The sequence below is a fragment of the Lissotriton helveticus genome, chromosome 4_1 (genome assembly GCF_964261635.1).
Source record: "Lissotriton helveticus chromosome 4_1, aLisHel1.1, whole genome shotgun sequence".
Classification (NCBI taxonomy): domain Eukaryota; kingdom Metazoa; phylum Chordata; class Amphibia; order Caudata; family Salamandridae; genus Lissotriton; species Lissotriton helveticus.
The window spans coordinates 765579469-765591530 of record NC_136063.1 but is presented as its reverse complement, the minus strand read 5'-3'; positions in this window follow the sequence as shown (position 1 = coordinate 765591530).

Sequence of the window (12062 nt, the reverse complement as noted above, 5' to 3'; positions counted from 1 at the left end):
TGCTCTTCTTTGACTGTCTCTTGTATGTGCATTTTGGGATGGCCATGCTCTTCAGTGGGGATGGTGTCTGTGGGCGGGAGTGTTTGGGTTGTGTCTGTTGTGTGCTCCTTGTGCTGTATCTTCTCAATGACACAGGCGAACCCGTGCACACTGTCATCTGATGTGGCCACTGACTGGGGGGTTGACAAAGGCACCTGAGCTGCAATGGGAGCATGTGCCTGTTGAAGGGCTGACGTGACTGTGGATGACAACACCTGGACTGTACGGTGTAGCCCACCCACGTCAGAGTGTATGCCCTCCATGTATGCAATCACCTGGCCTAATTTCTTGTCATGGTCACTGAAGGCATTGAGCAGGGCAGTCTGGCCCACACAAAGCTGGCGCAGGAGCTCTACACACTCTGCACTGAGGGCAGCAGGGGGGACAGGTGCAGGGGCATTCACACCCACATACAAGGTGATGGCAGCCCTCCACTTTTTTGCAACAGGTTCCTTCCAGGAGACCGTGGCTAGGGCTGGAGGGATGTCGCAGCCCATGTTCAGCCAGGTGCTGAGGGATGTTCTTGCAGCCATGATGCTATATAGGAATCGCTACATTCATTTCCCTAGGGGAGCAGAATTGACCGGTGTGAAGGGTGACTTCTATCCCCTTGGGCGATTCCCCCATTTTATTGGTGCCATCGATTGCACCCATGTAGGTCTGGTGCTACCACACGCAACAGAGCACATTTACAGAAACCGTAAACATTATCATTCTATCAATGTGCAGGTGGTGTGCCTTGCGGACATGACCATTTCCCATGTGTGTGCAAGATTTCCAGGCTCTGCACATGATTTGTACGTCATGAGGAACAGCATGGTGCCACGGATGATGGAAAATCTGCATCCCGAGCGTGCTTGGATTGTGGATGAGTATGCCTACTGATATGGCGTGCTGTGTGTTACCTGCTGCACTCTGGCTGTGCAACATTGCAATGGGTGTTTGTCATTCACAGGTGACTCTGCATATCCCAGTAGGCCATGGCTGTTGAGCCCGCTAAGGAATCCCAGGACCCCGGCTGACATCCGGTACAATGAGGCCCATGCCAGGACCCGACATGTAATAGAGCAGACTTTTGGCATGCTGAAGTCAAGATTCTGCTGCCTTGACAGGACAGGAGGTGCACTGGCATACTCGCCTGCTAAGGTCTGCAAGATCGTTGTGGCATGCTGTATGCTGCACAACCTGGCCATCCACAAGGGGATCCCCCTGCTCCTGGACGATGGTGAGGAACCAAGGTCACCACCTGCTCAAGGACCTCAGTCCAGTGATGAGGACAGTGGAGAGGAGGAAGGAGTTGACCTGCACCAACAGCTCATCGACCGCTACTTCACTTGAAGGTGGGTGATGAGGTACGACGTGTACATTGTCTGGTGTGGTTGCTGTTGTTGTGAAGGGCTATGGGCGGATGTAACAGACAGGCACATGTGGAGTCACCTGTGTGTGTGATTGTGGCAGTAACATTTCAGATGTGAGCATATGCAGGACTATGTTTTTTGACACTTGCTGCACATTGTGTTGTCTGCCTGTACAGTTATGTTGATGTTTGGTGTTGTGGGTTATGTCTGTGATAGCACACTGACGCCAGTGACTGTTGTTCTGTTGTATCTCCCTAGGTGCTACGGAGTCATCCTGGCCAACATAATGTACATCTTTTGTATGCATCATGGACATTTTGGACACTGTCAAAATAGCACTAAAGACAAGACTGCACAAATTGTTGTGTGCAAGGTTTTTTATATACAAAGTTGACATGTTAGGGGTGTGGGCTTTTTCACATGTAGGTGGTGATGGAGCAGTGAGTTGACAGTCATAGTAGATGATATGTAAGAGTAGAGACCACATGGATGTGGTGACCCAGTCCAACAGACATGTGCCATTCACAAGGCAGTGCGGGGAAGGATATTCCAAATAGTCAATGCAGTGGGGAAGAGTTATCTAATTCTCAACAATTCTCAACCTGAGCAAGTCTAGGTAAAAGTCAAAAAGTCCAATCAAAATACTGATTCTCCAATTAAGTGATTTACAAAATATGTTCTTCTTTATTTCTTCAACAGTTCATATGCAGTCACAGCGCACAGTTCTTCCAATCATTTCCTTAATGTACAGATCATTGCCAACACGTGTTTCGTCCGGCTAATAAGCCTGAGGACTTCGTCAGGGCTAAAAACAAGTGACATATACACTTGATTAGATGTTAATACAATATACCATAGTAAGTTCAGTTTTAACTAGATCCCAATCAAACTATCATCAGATGTTCAGTATAATCACACATGTTAACACAGGGAAAGACATTTCATAAACTTGTACGACTGCTAAGTGATATTCTTTACATCTCCAGTTGGTTATGAAATGTGGCAACAAATAAAGTGCTTTACTGAATAGAACAAAGAAAGACAAATAAGGTCCTCCAACAAGGAATACACTGTGCCATTAAAAAAAGAGAAAATTGTATCAAATAGACTCTTAATAGCCTAATACGAGATGATATAGAATACCTCCTTTGTAAGGAAGTATTACTAAAAATTACAGTGCTAGACTTACCAATTGAGAAAGGTCTCTGTAGAGTAATATCTAATGGGTTTGTTCTTTTTGTGAGGAAAATAACCTATTAGAGGGATACACATATTTTAGTATTTTAATTATGTACATATTAGAGTGTTACCAACTATTAAATGCTACCGCTATTTATCTTCCTATTGGGAACAAAACCATATCTTATCTCTAGATTAAAATGCGGTACTCCAATACTTAAACTATATTAATTGGCTCAGAAATCCTTCATATAACTCAAAGTTGCTCCAATATAGAAGTCCGAAAGAGATATCAGACTCATACACCTAGGCTAAACACAACACACATTGCCTCCAATGATTATATGATGAGTAGCCTGATGTCTCTTATATAGCAGTCCCAAATATCTAATATACTTACTGGGTCCCGATATTTTTAATCGACCCATATATCTACATATTCATAGAAAGAACTATACGACCAAGTTTACCTGGTGAGTGGCTTGTTCCCCACTTATTTCGCAACTTAAGATTTCTAGGTATGTAATGCCTAGACCTATATTTAGAAGCCATAGACATAAAAGCATAATTAGGATAAATACTACCACTAAGTTATACTTTCTAGATAACGGTATAAAGTTATAAGAGTATTATTAAAATTACCTTCACTTTACTTAAAAGTCACCAAAAACGGGCACTCTCAATTATAATCGTAAATATCCTCTTCTTGTATGCCTGTTAAGAAGAACGATTTAAATTGTAAAAAAGGCTATTTCTATGCCATTAACCAACTCTAAGACAGTATCTATACTAGATACAATATTATCTTACCCGTTTCTATGTGTCGCGTACGGTATCAGAAATCCATGGCAGCTCAGCGTCTAGCACCCGCGCCATGTTGGATTGGGCTATTTATACTAGCCACAGTGAAAACGGACTAGTGTAAGGTCCATAACAACTCAGCGTCTAGCACCCGCGCCATATTGGTTAGGGTTGGTAACAACTTACGGCGAAAACTGAGTTTTACGAGGTCCCAGAGCGTTATAAAAAATATATTTGTTAGTTCTTTAAAGATATCATATGCGAACCTATAGTAATTATTAATTACAGGTCCCTACTTCCTCACACACTTAACTTGCAATTTTTACGATATTAACTGAAATAAAATATATCCAATAATCAATGCATATAATTATTATGCTATTCCCAAGTATAAAAGAATAATTACAATATATATTCCATTTCCCCGAATTTATGTCAGCTGTCCCTAAAATTCATTAATAGCACTAGAGTAAGCTCCAGTAAGAGGTTGATGATTCTAGACGCCATCTTGGCTCGAGCTAATCCGAGCTAATCCGAAACGATAAATGTTCCTAGTTATAACGTTTTAGGTTAATATTATATATGCTTTCTAAATTTAACTTACGTATTAGACCTATAATATAGGTTACTGTGTAACTCAGTTAGTAGAAAGAAAAGAATCATCGAAAAATCGGACAATTCATATATAAGTATATAGGGAACCATCACCCGTATACATTATTAGAACCAGTCAAAAGCAAGAGATTTCATAAATAGTGATTCACAGTGTGGGAGGTACAGCTTGTCCCAAATGTTAAGGACATATGCACACCATTGTCTAATGATTACGAGGATGAAATTAAGGACAAGAAGGCGCGTAAACTTAAGCGAGATGAAAACGACTACCGTAATGGAAGAGTTTTTACTTTTGCTAAGAAATTTGACACCTTGGTTAAAAATGATCTACAACATAGTGTCAGCAAACCCTCACTAATGAGTGGGGTCAGCTCTGCCTCTTCTAGCAATGTATCAGTAGGTATTGAAGATATCAATACAGAAACACCAGCGAATACATCTACAGGGAGAAATTTTTTACGCGAGGTCCAAAGAATACGGAGAGGGAACAAGGAAAGCAATGTACAAAGAGGAAGACAAGGAGAGGAAGTAGGTGAAAAGGGAAATCAAGGTCCCAGAGAGTGAATACACGCTCATGGAGCAAGAACAAGCAATAAAAGAGAGTTTCAATGATATTCAAATAGTGAACTTATTTAGTTTCCCTCTAGCAAATGAAATGAAAAATGTCCTAACTAATGGTATGAGTTTTTGCCCTGTTTCACCATGTGATTTGACAACTGTAAAGATTGATTTGTATAAGTTTATTCGGAGTCTTAAGCTGAAATATTTCTTTGTATTTGATGGAATAGAAAATAAAAAACAAGCACCGGATATTGTTGAGGGCAGCCTTTGTATACAGGAAATTCGTGATACAGCAATGTTATTATCTATTTCTGAATGTGAAGAGGATCCAATTACCATGCATAGGATCCTACAGGATTTAGAATACAATACTAATGAAACATTAGACAGTGGCCTTAAACCAAAATCCAAATGGACACCACAATTGGGTAGTGGTAATAATATCGATGCTTTTCATAAGGTAGTGAAAAATGAGTTGGATAAGATTGAGAAGAAAATTAATAACCCTCAAAACATGATGTATATGGATAATTTATCTAGCAGTGATCGCAACGTCTTAAAACAGCTAACATCGAATAAAGACATAATAATTAAAAGAGCTGAAAAAGGGGGGAACATAGTTATTTTAGATGAGGAATACTATGAGAACGAAATATTGGAACAACTAAGTAATGAACATTTTTATGTGAAACTGCCCAATAATCCCATCTTTGGCATTACCAAAGTGATTAATGACCAACTTAAATCCTGGTATTCTGCGGGTCTATTAAATGATGATGAGTACAAATACTTGTTAGTAGATAGACCTAATTTCCCTTGCCTATACTGTCTGCCAAAAATCCATAAAAATGCCACTAGACCACCAGGCAGACCAATAGTGTCGGGGGTGGGAGGACCGACAGAAAAAATCTCTGAATTTGTAGATACATACCTACAGCTCTATGTAGCTAACCTCCCCTCGACAATACAAGATACTAAACATATCTTAAATATCATAGTGGACATACCTTGGGATGAAACCATGATTATGGTCACAATAGATGTTGTCTCATTATATACCAACATACCTCATGAACTAGGACTAGAATCATTGAGATATTATTTATATAAGAGGCCCGTAGAATTGCTTGACCATTCGAACATGTTGATAGACATGGCCAGAATAATCCTTGAACACAATGTCTTCCTGTTTAAAACAGATTGGTATCAACAGACATGTGGTTCGGCAATGGGCTCCAGATTTGCACCGTCTTTCGCCTGTCTCTTCATGGGACGGTTTGAGGCGGTGCATGTCTGGGGTAACCATGGGGCTGAATGGCATGACTCTGTCATGTATTTTGGTAGATATATAGACGATTGTCTCTTAATATGGACAGGTGGTGAAACTAAGCTTAAAGAATTCTTTGGTTTCCTTAATAATAATTCACATAACTTAAAATTCACGAGGAACTACAGTACAGAATCCCCTGTCTTCCTAGATGTGGAGCTATTTGTAGAGGAGGGTAAACTGAAAAGCAGAATGCACAGGAAGGAAACCTCCTGTAACTTATTACTACATGCAGACAGTGCCCACCTGAAGACCCAGATTAACGCCATCCCCTATGGCGAGTTCTACAGAGCTCGCAGAAATGGTACCAAAGAAGAAGATTTTGAAAAGGTGGTACTAGATATGGAAGAAAGATTTCTATCAAGAGGTATGATAAAAAGGTTCTATTTAAAGCTAAAAACCGAGCAATGAAATTGAAAAGGTTGGATACCTTAAAACCAAGAGAACAAGAAAAACCTAAAAAAGTACCTTCGAAAAATTGGTAACTGGTTTTCATCCCTGGTTGCATAAAATATTCAACATCCTAAAAAGGCATTGGCATCTCCTTACATCAGATGCACAATTACAAAAATGTATCCCTAAGTACCCAAGTGTTACCTACAGGAAAGGAAAAACTTTAGGTAATATAATCAGCCCAAGTTATCATAGGGATCAAAAAGCTAGACCTACATGGTTACATCAACACAATTTGGGTTTATTTAAATGTAATAATTGCAGTATGTGTAGAGTGGCAATTAAGGAGAAAAAAGATTTTGAGTATAATGGATCCAAAAAATATATAATTAGGCAGCATATTGATTGTTTAACTAAATATGTAGTCTATGTTATGGTGCAAATGTTCAAAAATCTATGTGGGAAGTACCATCAGAAGCATGAAAGATCGAATTTCTGAACACTATCGTGCTTTTAAAAATATGGATCAAAGACACCCTGTAGGATTACATGCAGCAATGTGTTCAAATAAAGGCTTTTCCTTTCATGGACTAGAAGGTATCCCTCTGAACATGAGAGGAGGGAACAGGGAGCTTAGAGTCCGACAAGCAGAAGTACGTTGGATTATTAGATTACATGCAGTAGAACAGGGGATTAACGTAGATAGTGAGATGCAATATTTTTTGGGATGAGAATATTAAAAGTTAATGACCATATTAATACGAAAGAGAAAAAAAGTGTGACAAATAACATCTTCAGTATTTTGCACTTTATAAACTCTGTATTGATACTCAATGTTTATGAATAGAATTCAACATAATGTACTTGTAACACTGTCTGCATAAATGTGTTATGTTATGTTTGTACATATTTAATGGTTTGCTATGCTTTCCTGTTTTAGTTAAACCGTTTATTAAGGTTTTAATATCATAAAACTAGCTTAAGAAGATTTCACTAGCATTTGCACGTAATCATTAGACAATGGTGTGCATATGTCCTTAACATTTGGGACAAGCTGTACCTCCCACACTGTGAATCACTATTTATGAAATCTCTGGTTCTAGTAATGTATACGGGTGACGGTTCCTATATACTTATATATGAATTGTCCGATTTTTTGATTATTCTTTTCTTTCTACTAACTGAGTTACACAGTAACCTATATTATAGGTCTAATACGTAAATTAAAATTAGAAACCATATATAATATTAACCTAAGATGTTATAACTAGGAACTTTTATCGTTTCGTATTAGCTCGAGCCAAGATGGCGTCTAGAATCATCAACCTCTTACTGGAGCTTACTCTAGTGCTATTAATACATTTTAGGGACAGCTGACATAAATTCAGGGAAACGGAATATATATTGTAATTATTCTTTTATACTTGGGAATAGAGTAATAATTATATGCATTGATTATTGGATATATTTTATTTCAGTTAATATCGTAAAAATTGCAAGTTAGGTGTGTGAGGAAGTAGGGACCTGTAATTAATAATTACTATAGGTTCGCATACGATATCTTTAAAGAACCAACAAATATATTTTTTATAACGCTCTGGGACCTCGTAAAAGTCCGTTTTCGCCGTAAGTTGTTACCAACCCTAACCAATATGGCGCGGGTGCTAGACGCTGAGTCATTACGGACCTTACACTAGTCCGTTTTTGCTGTGGCTGGTATAAACAGCCCAATCCAACATGCCGCGGGTGCTAGACGCCGAGCTGCCATGGATATCTGATACCGTACGCGACACATAGAAACGGGTAAGATAATATTGTATCTAGTATAGATACTGTCTTAGAGTTGGTTAATGGCATATAAATAGACTTTTTTACAATTTAAATCGTTCTACTTAACAGGCATACAAGAAGAGGAAATTTACGATTATAATTGAGAGTGCCCGTTTTTGGTGACTTTTAAGTAAAGTGAAGGTAATTTTAATAATACTCTTATAACTTTATACCATTATCTAGAAAGTATAAGTTAGTGGTATTATTTATCCTAATTATGCTTTTATGTCTATGGCTTCTAAATATAGGTCCAGGCATTACATTCCTAGAAATCTTAAGTTGCGAAATAAGTGGGGAACAAGCCACTTATCAGGTAAACTTGGTTGTATAGTTCTCGCTATGAATATGTAGATATATGGGTCGATTAAAAATATCGGGACCCAGTAAGTATATTAGATATTTGGGACTGCTATATAAGATACATCAGGCTACTCATCATATAATCATTGGAGGCAATGTGTGTTGTGTTTAGCCTAGGTGTGTGAGTCTGATATCTCTTTCGGACTTATATATTGGAGCAACTTTGAGTTATATGAAGGATTTCTGAGCCAATTAATATAGTTTAAGTATCGGAGTACCGCTTTTTAATCTAGAGATAAGATATGGTTTTGTTCCCAATAGGAAGATAAATAGCGGTAGCATTTAATAGTTGGTAACACTCTAGTATGTACATAATTAAAATACTAAAATATGTGTATCCCTCTAATAGGTTATTTCCTCACAAAAAGAACAAACCCATTAGATATTACTCTACAGAGACCTTTCTCAATTGGTAAATCTAGCACTGTAATTTTTAGTAATACTTCCATACAAAGGAGGTATTCTATACCATCTCGTATTAGGCTATTAAGAGTCTATTTGATACAATTTTCTCTTTTTTTAATGGCACAGTGTATTCCTTGGTGGAGGACCTTATTTGTCCTTCTTTGTTCTATTCAGTAAAGCACTTTATTTGTTGCCACATTTCATAACCAACTGGTGATGTAAAGAATATCACTTAGCAGTCGTACAAGTTTATGAAATGTCTTTCCCTGTGTTAACATGTGTGATTATACTGAACATCTGATGATAGTTTGATTGGCATCTAGTTAAAAATTAACTTACTATGGTATATTGCAATAACATCTAATCAAGTGTTTATGTCACTTGTTTTTAGCCCTGACGAAGTCCTCAGGCTTATTAGCTGGACGAAACACGTGTTGGCAATGATCTGTACATTAAGGAAATGATTGGAAGAACTGTGCGCTGTGACTGCATATGAACTGTTGAAGAAATAAAGAAGAAATTATTTTGAAAATCTCTTAATTGGAGAATCAGTATTTTGATTGGACTTTTTGACTTTTACCTAGACTTGCTCGGGTTGAGAATTGTTGAGAATTAGATATAACTGGCATACCTTGTATACCTGTTTGATTACAACTGTTGACAAGGGTTGTATCTCTACCTTAGAGCATTTACTAGAAGACCAGACAAGTTCTAAAATATAAGAGAACACTACCTTTTGCGCATAAGTTTCCCTCTTGTCAGTTCTTGTATATAAATTGCAGTGGGGAAGAGGGTTGCCATCAGGGCTGGCTCCGTGACTGACGTGTGGCTGGTGCTTTGCCTACAGAGACTCCCAGGCTCTTCTCTGGATGCCCCCTAGATCTTTATGGCGGTGGGGGGCCTGCTGAATGACCAGTGGCGTTTCAAGCTTTAAAATGTGTGGTATACTTAATGTGTTTATGGATATAGTTATAAATTGTATAGCTGTGGTACCGTTTTTTTCTATGTCTATTATTAGATCCCAGCAACATTTTCATAAAATATAGGCATAATGCAAGGCTGACCTCTTTTGCCACTATTTTTGTGTGCTCCTTCGAATGTCTCTTCAAAAAACGGTGGCATTCTATGCATATAAATTGTTTAAAAGTGAAAAGCTTCACAGAAAAAGTGCAGCACATTAAAAAGAAATCCAGTGCTTGCATTCCCCTGCTATCTTGAAGAACAGTCTTATTATGTATGCAACATTGAGACTTTCCACTCCCCTGACTAAGAACCACACTGTTTCAGACCATAATTAAAACACACAGTATTATCTACTATACAACCTCACCCCATATCCCTCACTCATATCACACAACCCACATGCACACCTGCTAACGGCAATACCCTGCATTATCCCCTAAAACAGCCCACCATTGCTCAGAAAATATACGCATAAAAACGGTAACTAGACATAATATTGAATACAAAATATAGAATAGTCATAATATCGAAGTAAATATAGAATGGACAAAATATTGAATCGACACAATATAGTGGTGAAAAATATCGAATTGAAGGTAAGCAATATAATATCGATTTTTAAAATATAGAAATTCATAATATCGAAGTATATAATATAGGTGTTAAAATATATCGATTTTTTATTAATATCGAATTTAGTGTTTTGTATGTTAGTATATGTGTGAAAAGTGTATATTATTTTTGCAATTTATTTTGAGTAATGAATTTAATGTTATTTAATTATTGCGTGATTTAATTCTGTAGCGGGTTGTGGGTTTATAGGGGAATAGGGTGGGAAGCAATTTAATTACATTAAACCAAATATTAATTTTTAGAAATTACTAATTATTTTCAATTTAATTTTGCGTTTTAGTTCTGTAGCGGGTTGTGGGTTTATAGGGGAATAGGGTGGGAAGTAATTTAATTGTAATTAATTAAATATTTTTATTTTCTTATTGGTATTCATTTTGAATTTATTGTTTATTCATTTTTAATTGGTAATTAATTTGTATTAATTGATTAATTGATAATTATGTTAATGATATTAATTTATTTTCTGTAGCGGGTTGTGGGTTTATAGGGGAATATCGTGGAAAGTAATTTAATTGTAATTAAATAAATAATTTGCAATTTTTAATAATTGGTAATTAATTTGTATTAATTGATTAATTGATAATTAATATAATTGTATTAATTTATTTTCTGTAGCGTATTGTGGGTTTATATGGGAATTGGGTGGGAAGTAATTTAGTTGTAATTATTTACATATTAAAAATACTTTTTGTGTATTGATAATTAATTTACTGTTAATTAATTAATAATTGGTATTAATTGTATTAATAATTAGTTTTTGTTATTGAAAATTAATTAGTTGGTAATTAATTATGAGTAGGTAATTAATTTTAGTAACTAAGATTTATTTGTATTTCTAATTAATTAATTATTACATAATATTAAATTGGTAATTCATTTTAATAATGTTTTATTGGTATTGATATTTAATTTATTTGTATTCATATATTAAATCATTACTTTCCCTACTGTTAAACTCACTAGAGTGGGAATAGTAATTTTTACCCCTAGGCTACCCAACGCTTACCCTACTGTTGCACTCTCTAGAGTGGGAATAGTAATTTTTACCCCTACACTATCCAACGCTTTCCCTACTGTTGCACTCTCTGGAGTGGGAATAGTAATTTTTACCCTCCCGCTATCCTACGGTAAAAATATTGTATATTTTGTATTAATATTACATTAATATATATATATTTGTATTAAAAAATAACATGGTTTGGTTTTTTTATAACTTAAATTAATTATTTAATAATTTTAAGATTATTTAAGTATTTTTAAGTAGGTTTTAGTTAATTATATTTATTATTTCATTAATTTTAAATGACTTTTAAGCCATTTAAAAAAAATCAATATTTTGACTAACTATATTTTTTACAACGATATTTTTGTACTTACCTGTTTGTAGATAGGAATTCGATATTTTTGCATTCTATATTTTGTCATCGATATTTTGGTAAGTCTATATTTTTGTATTCGATATTATGTCAGTTATCCCATAAAAACACCTGCTACTCCTCCCGAGCCTCTGACCTCCATCCATGTCAATGTATGGCGCAATAATATACCATACCAAAAACAAATCCAAACCATATATGCAAGCTGTTCCCATATTAAAA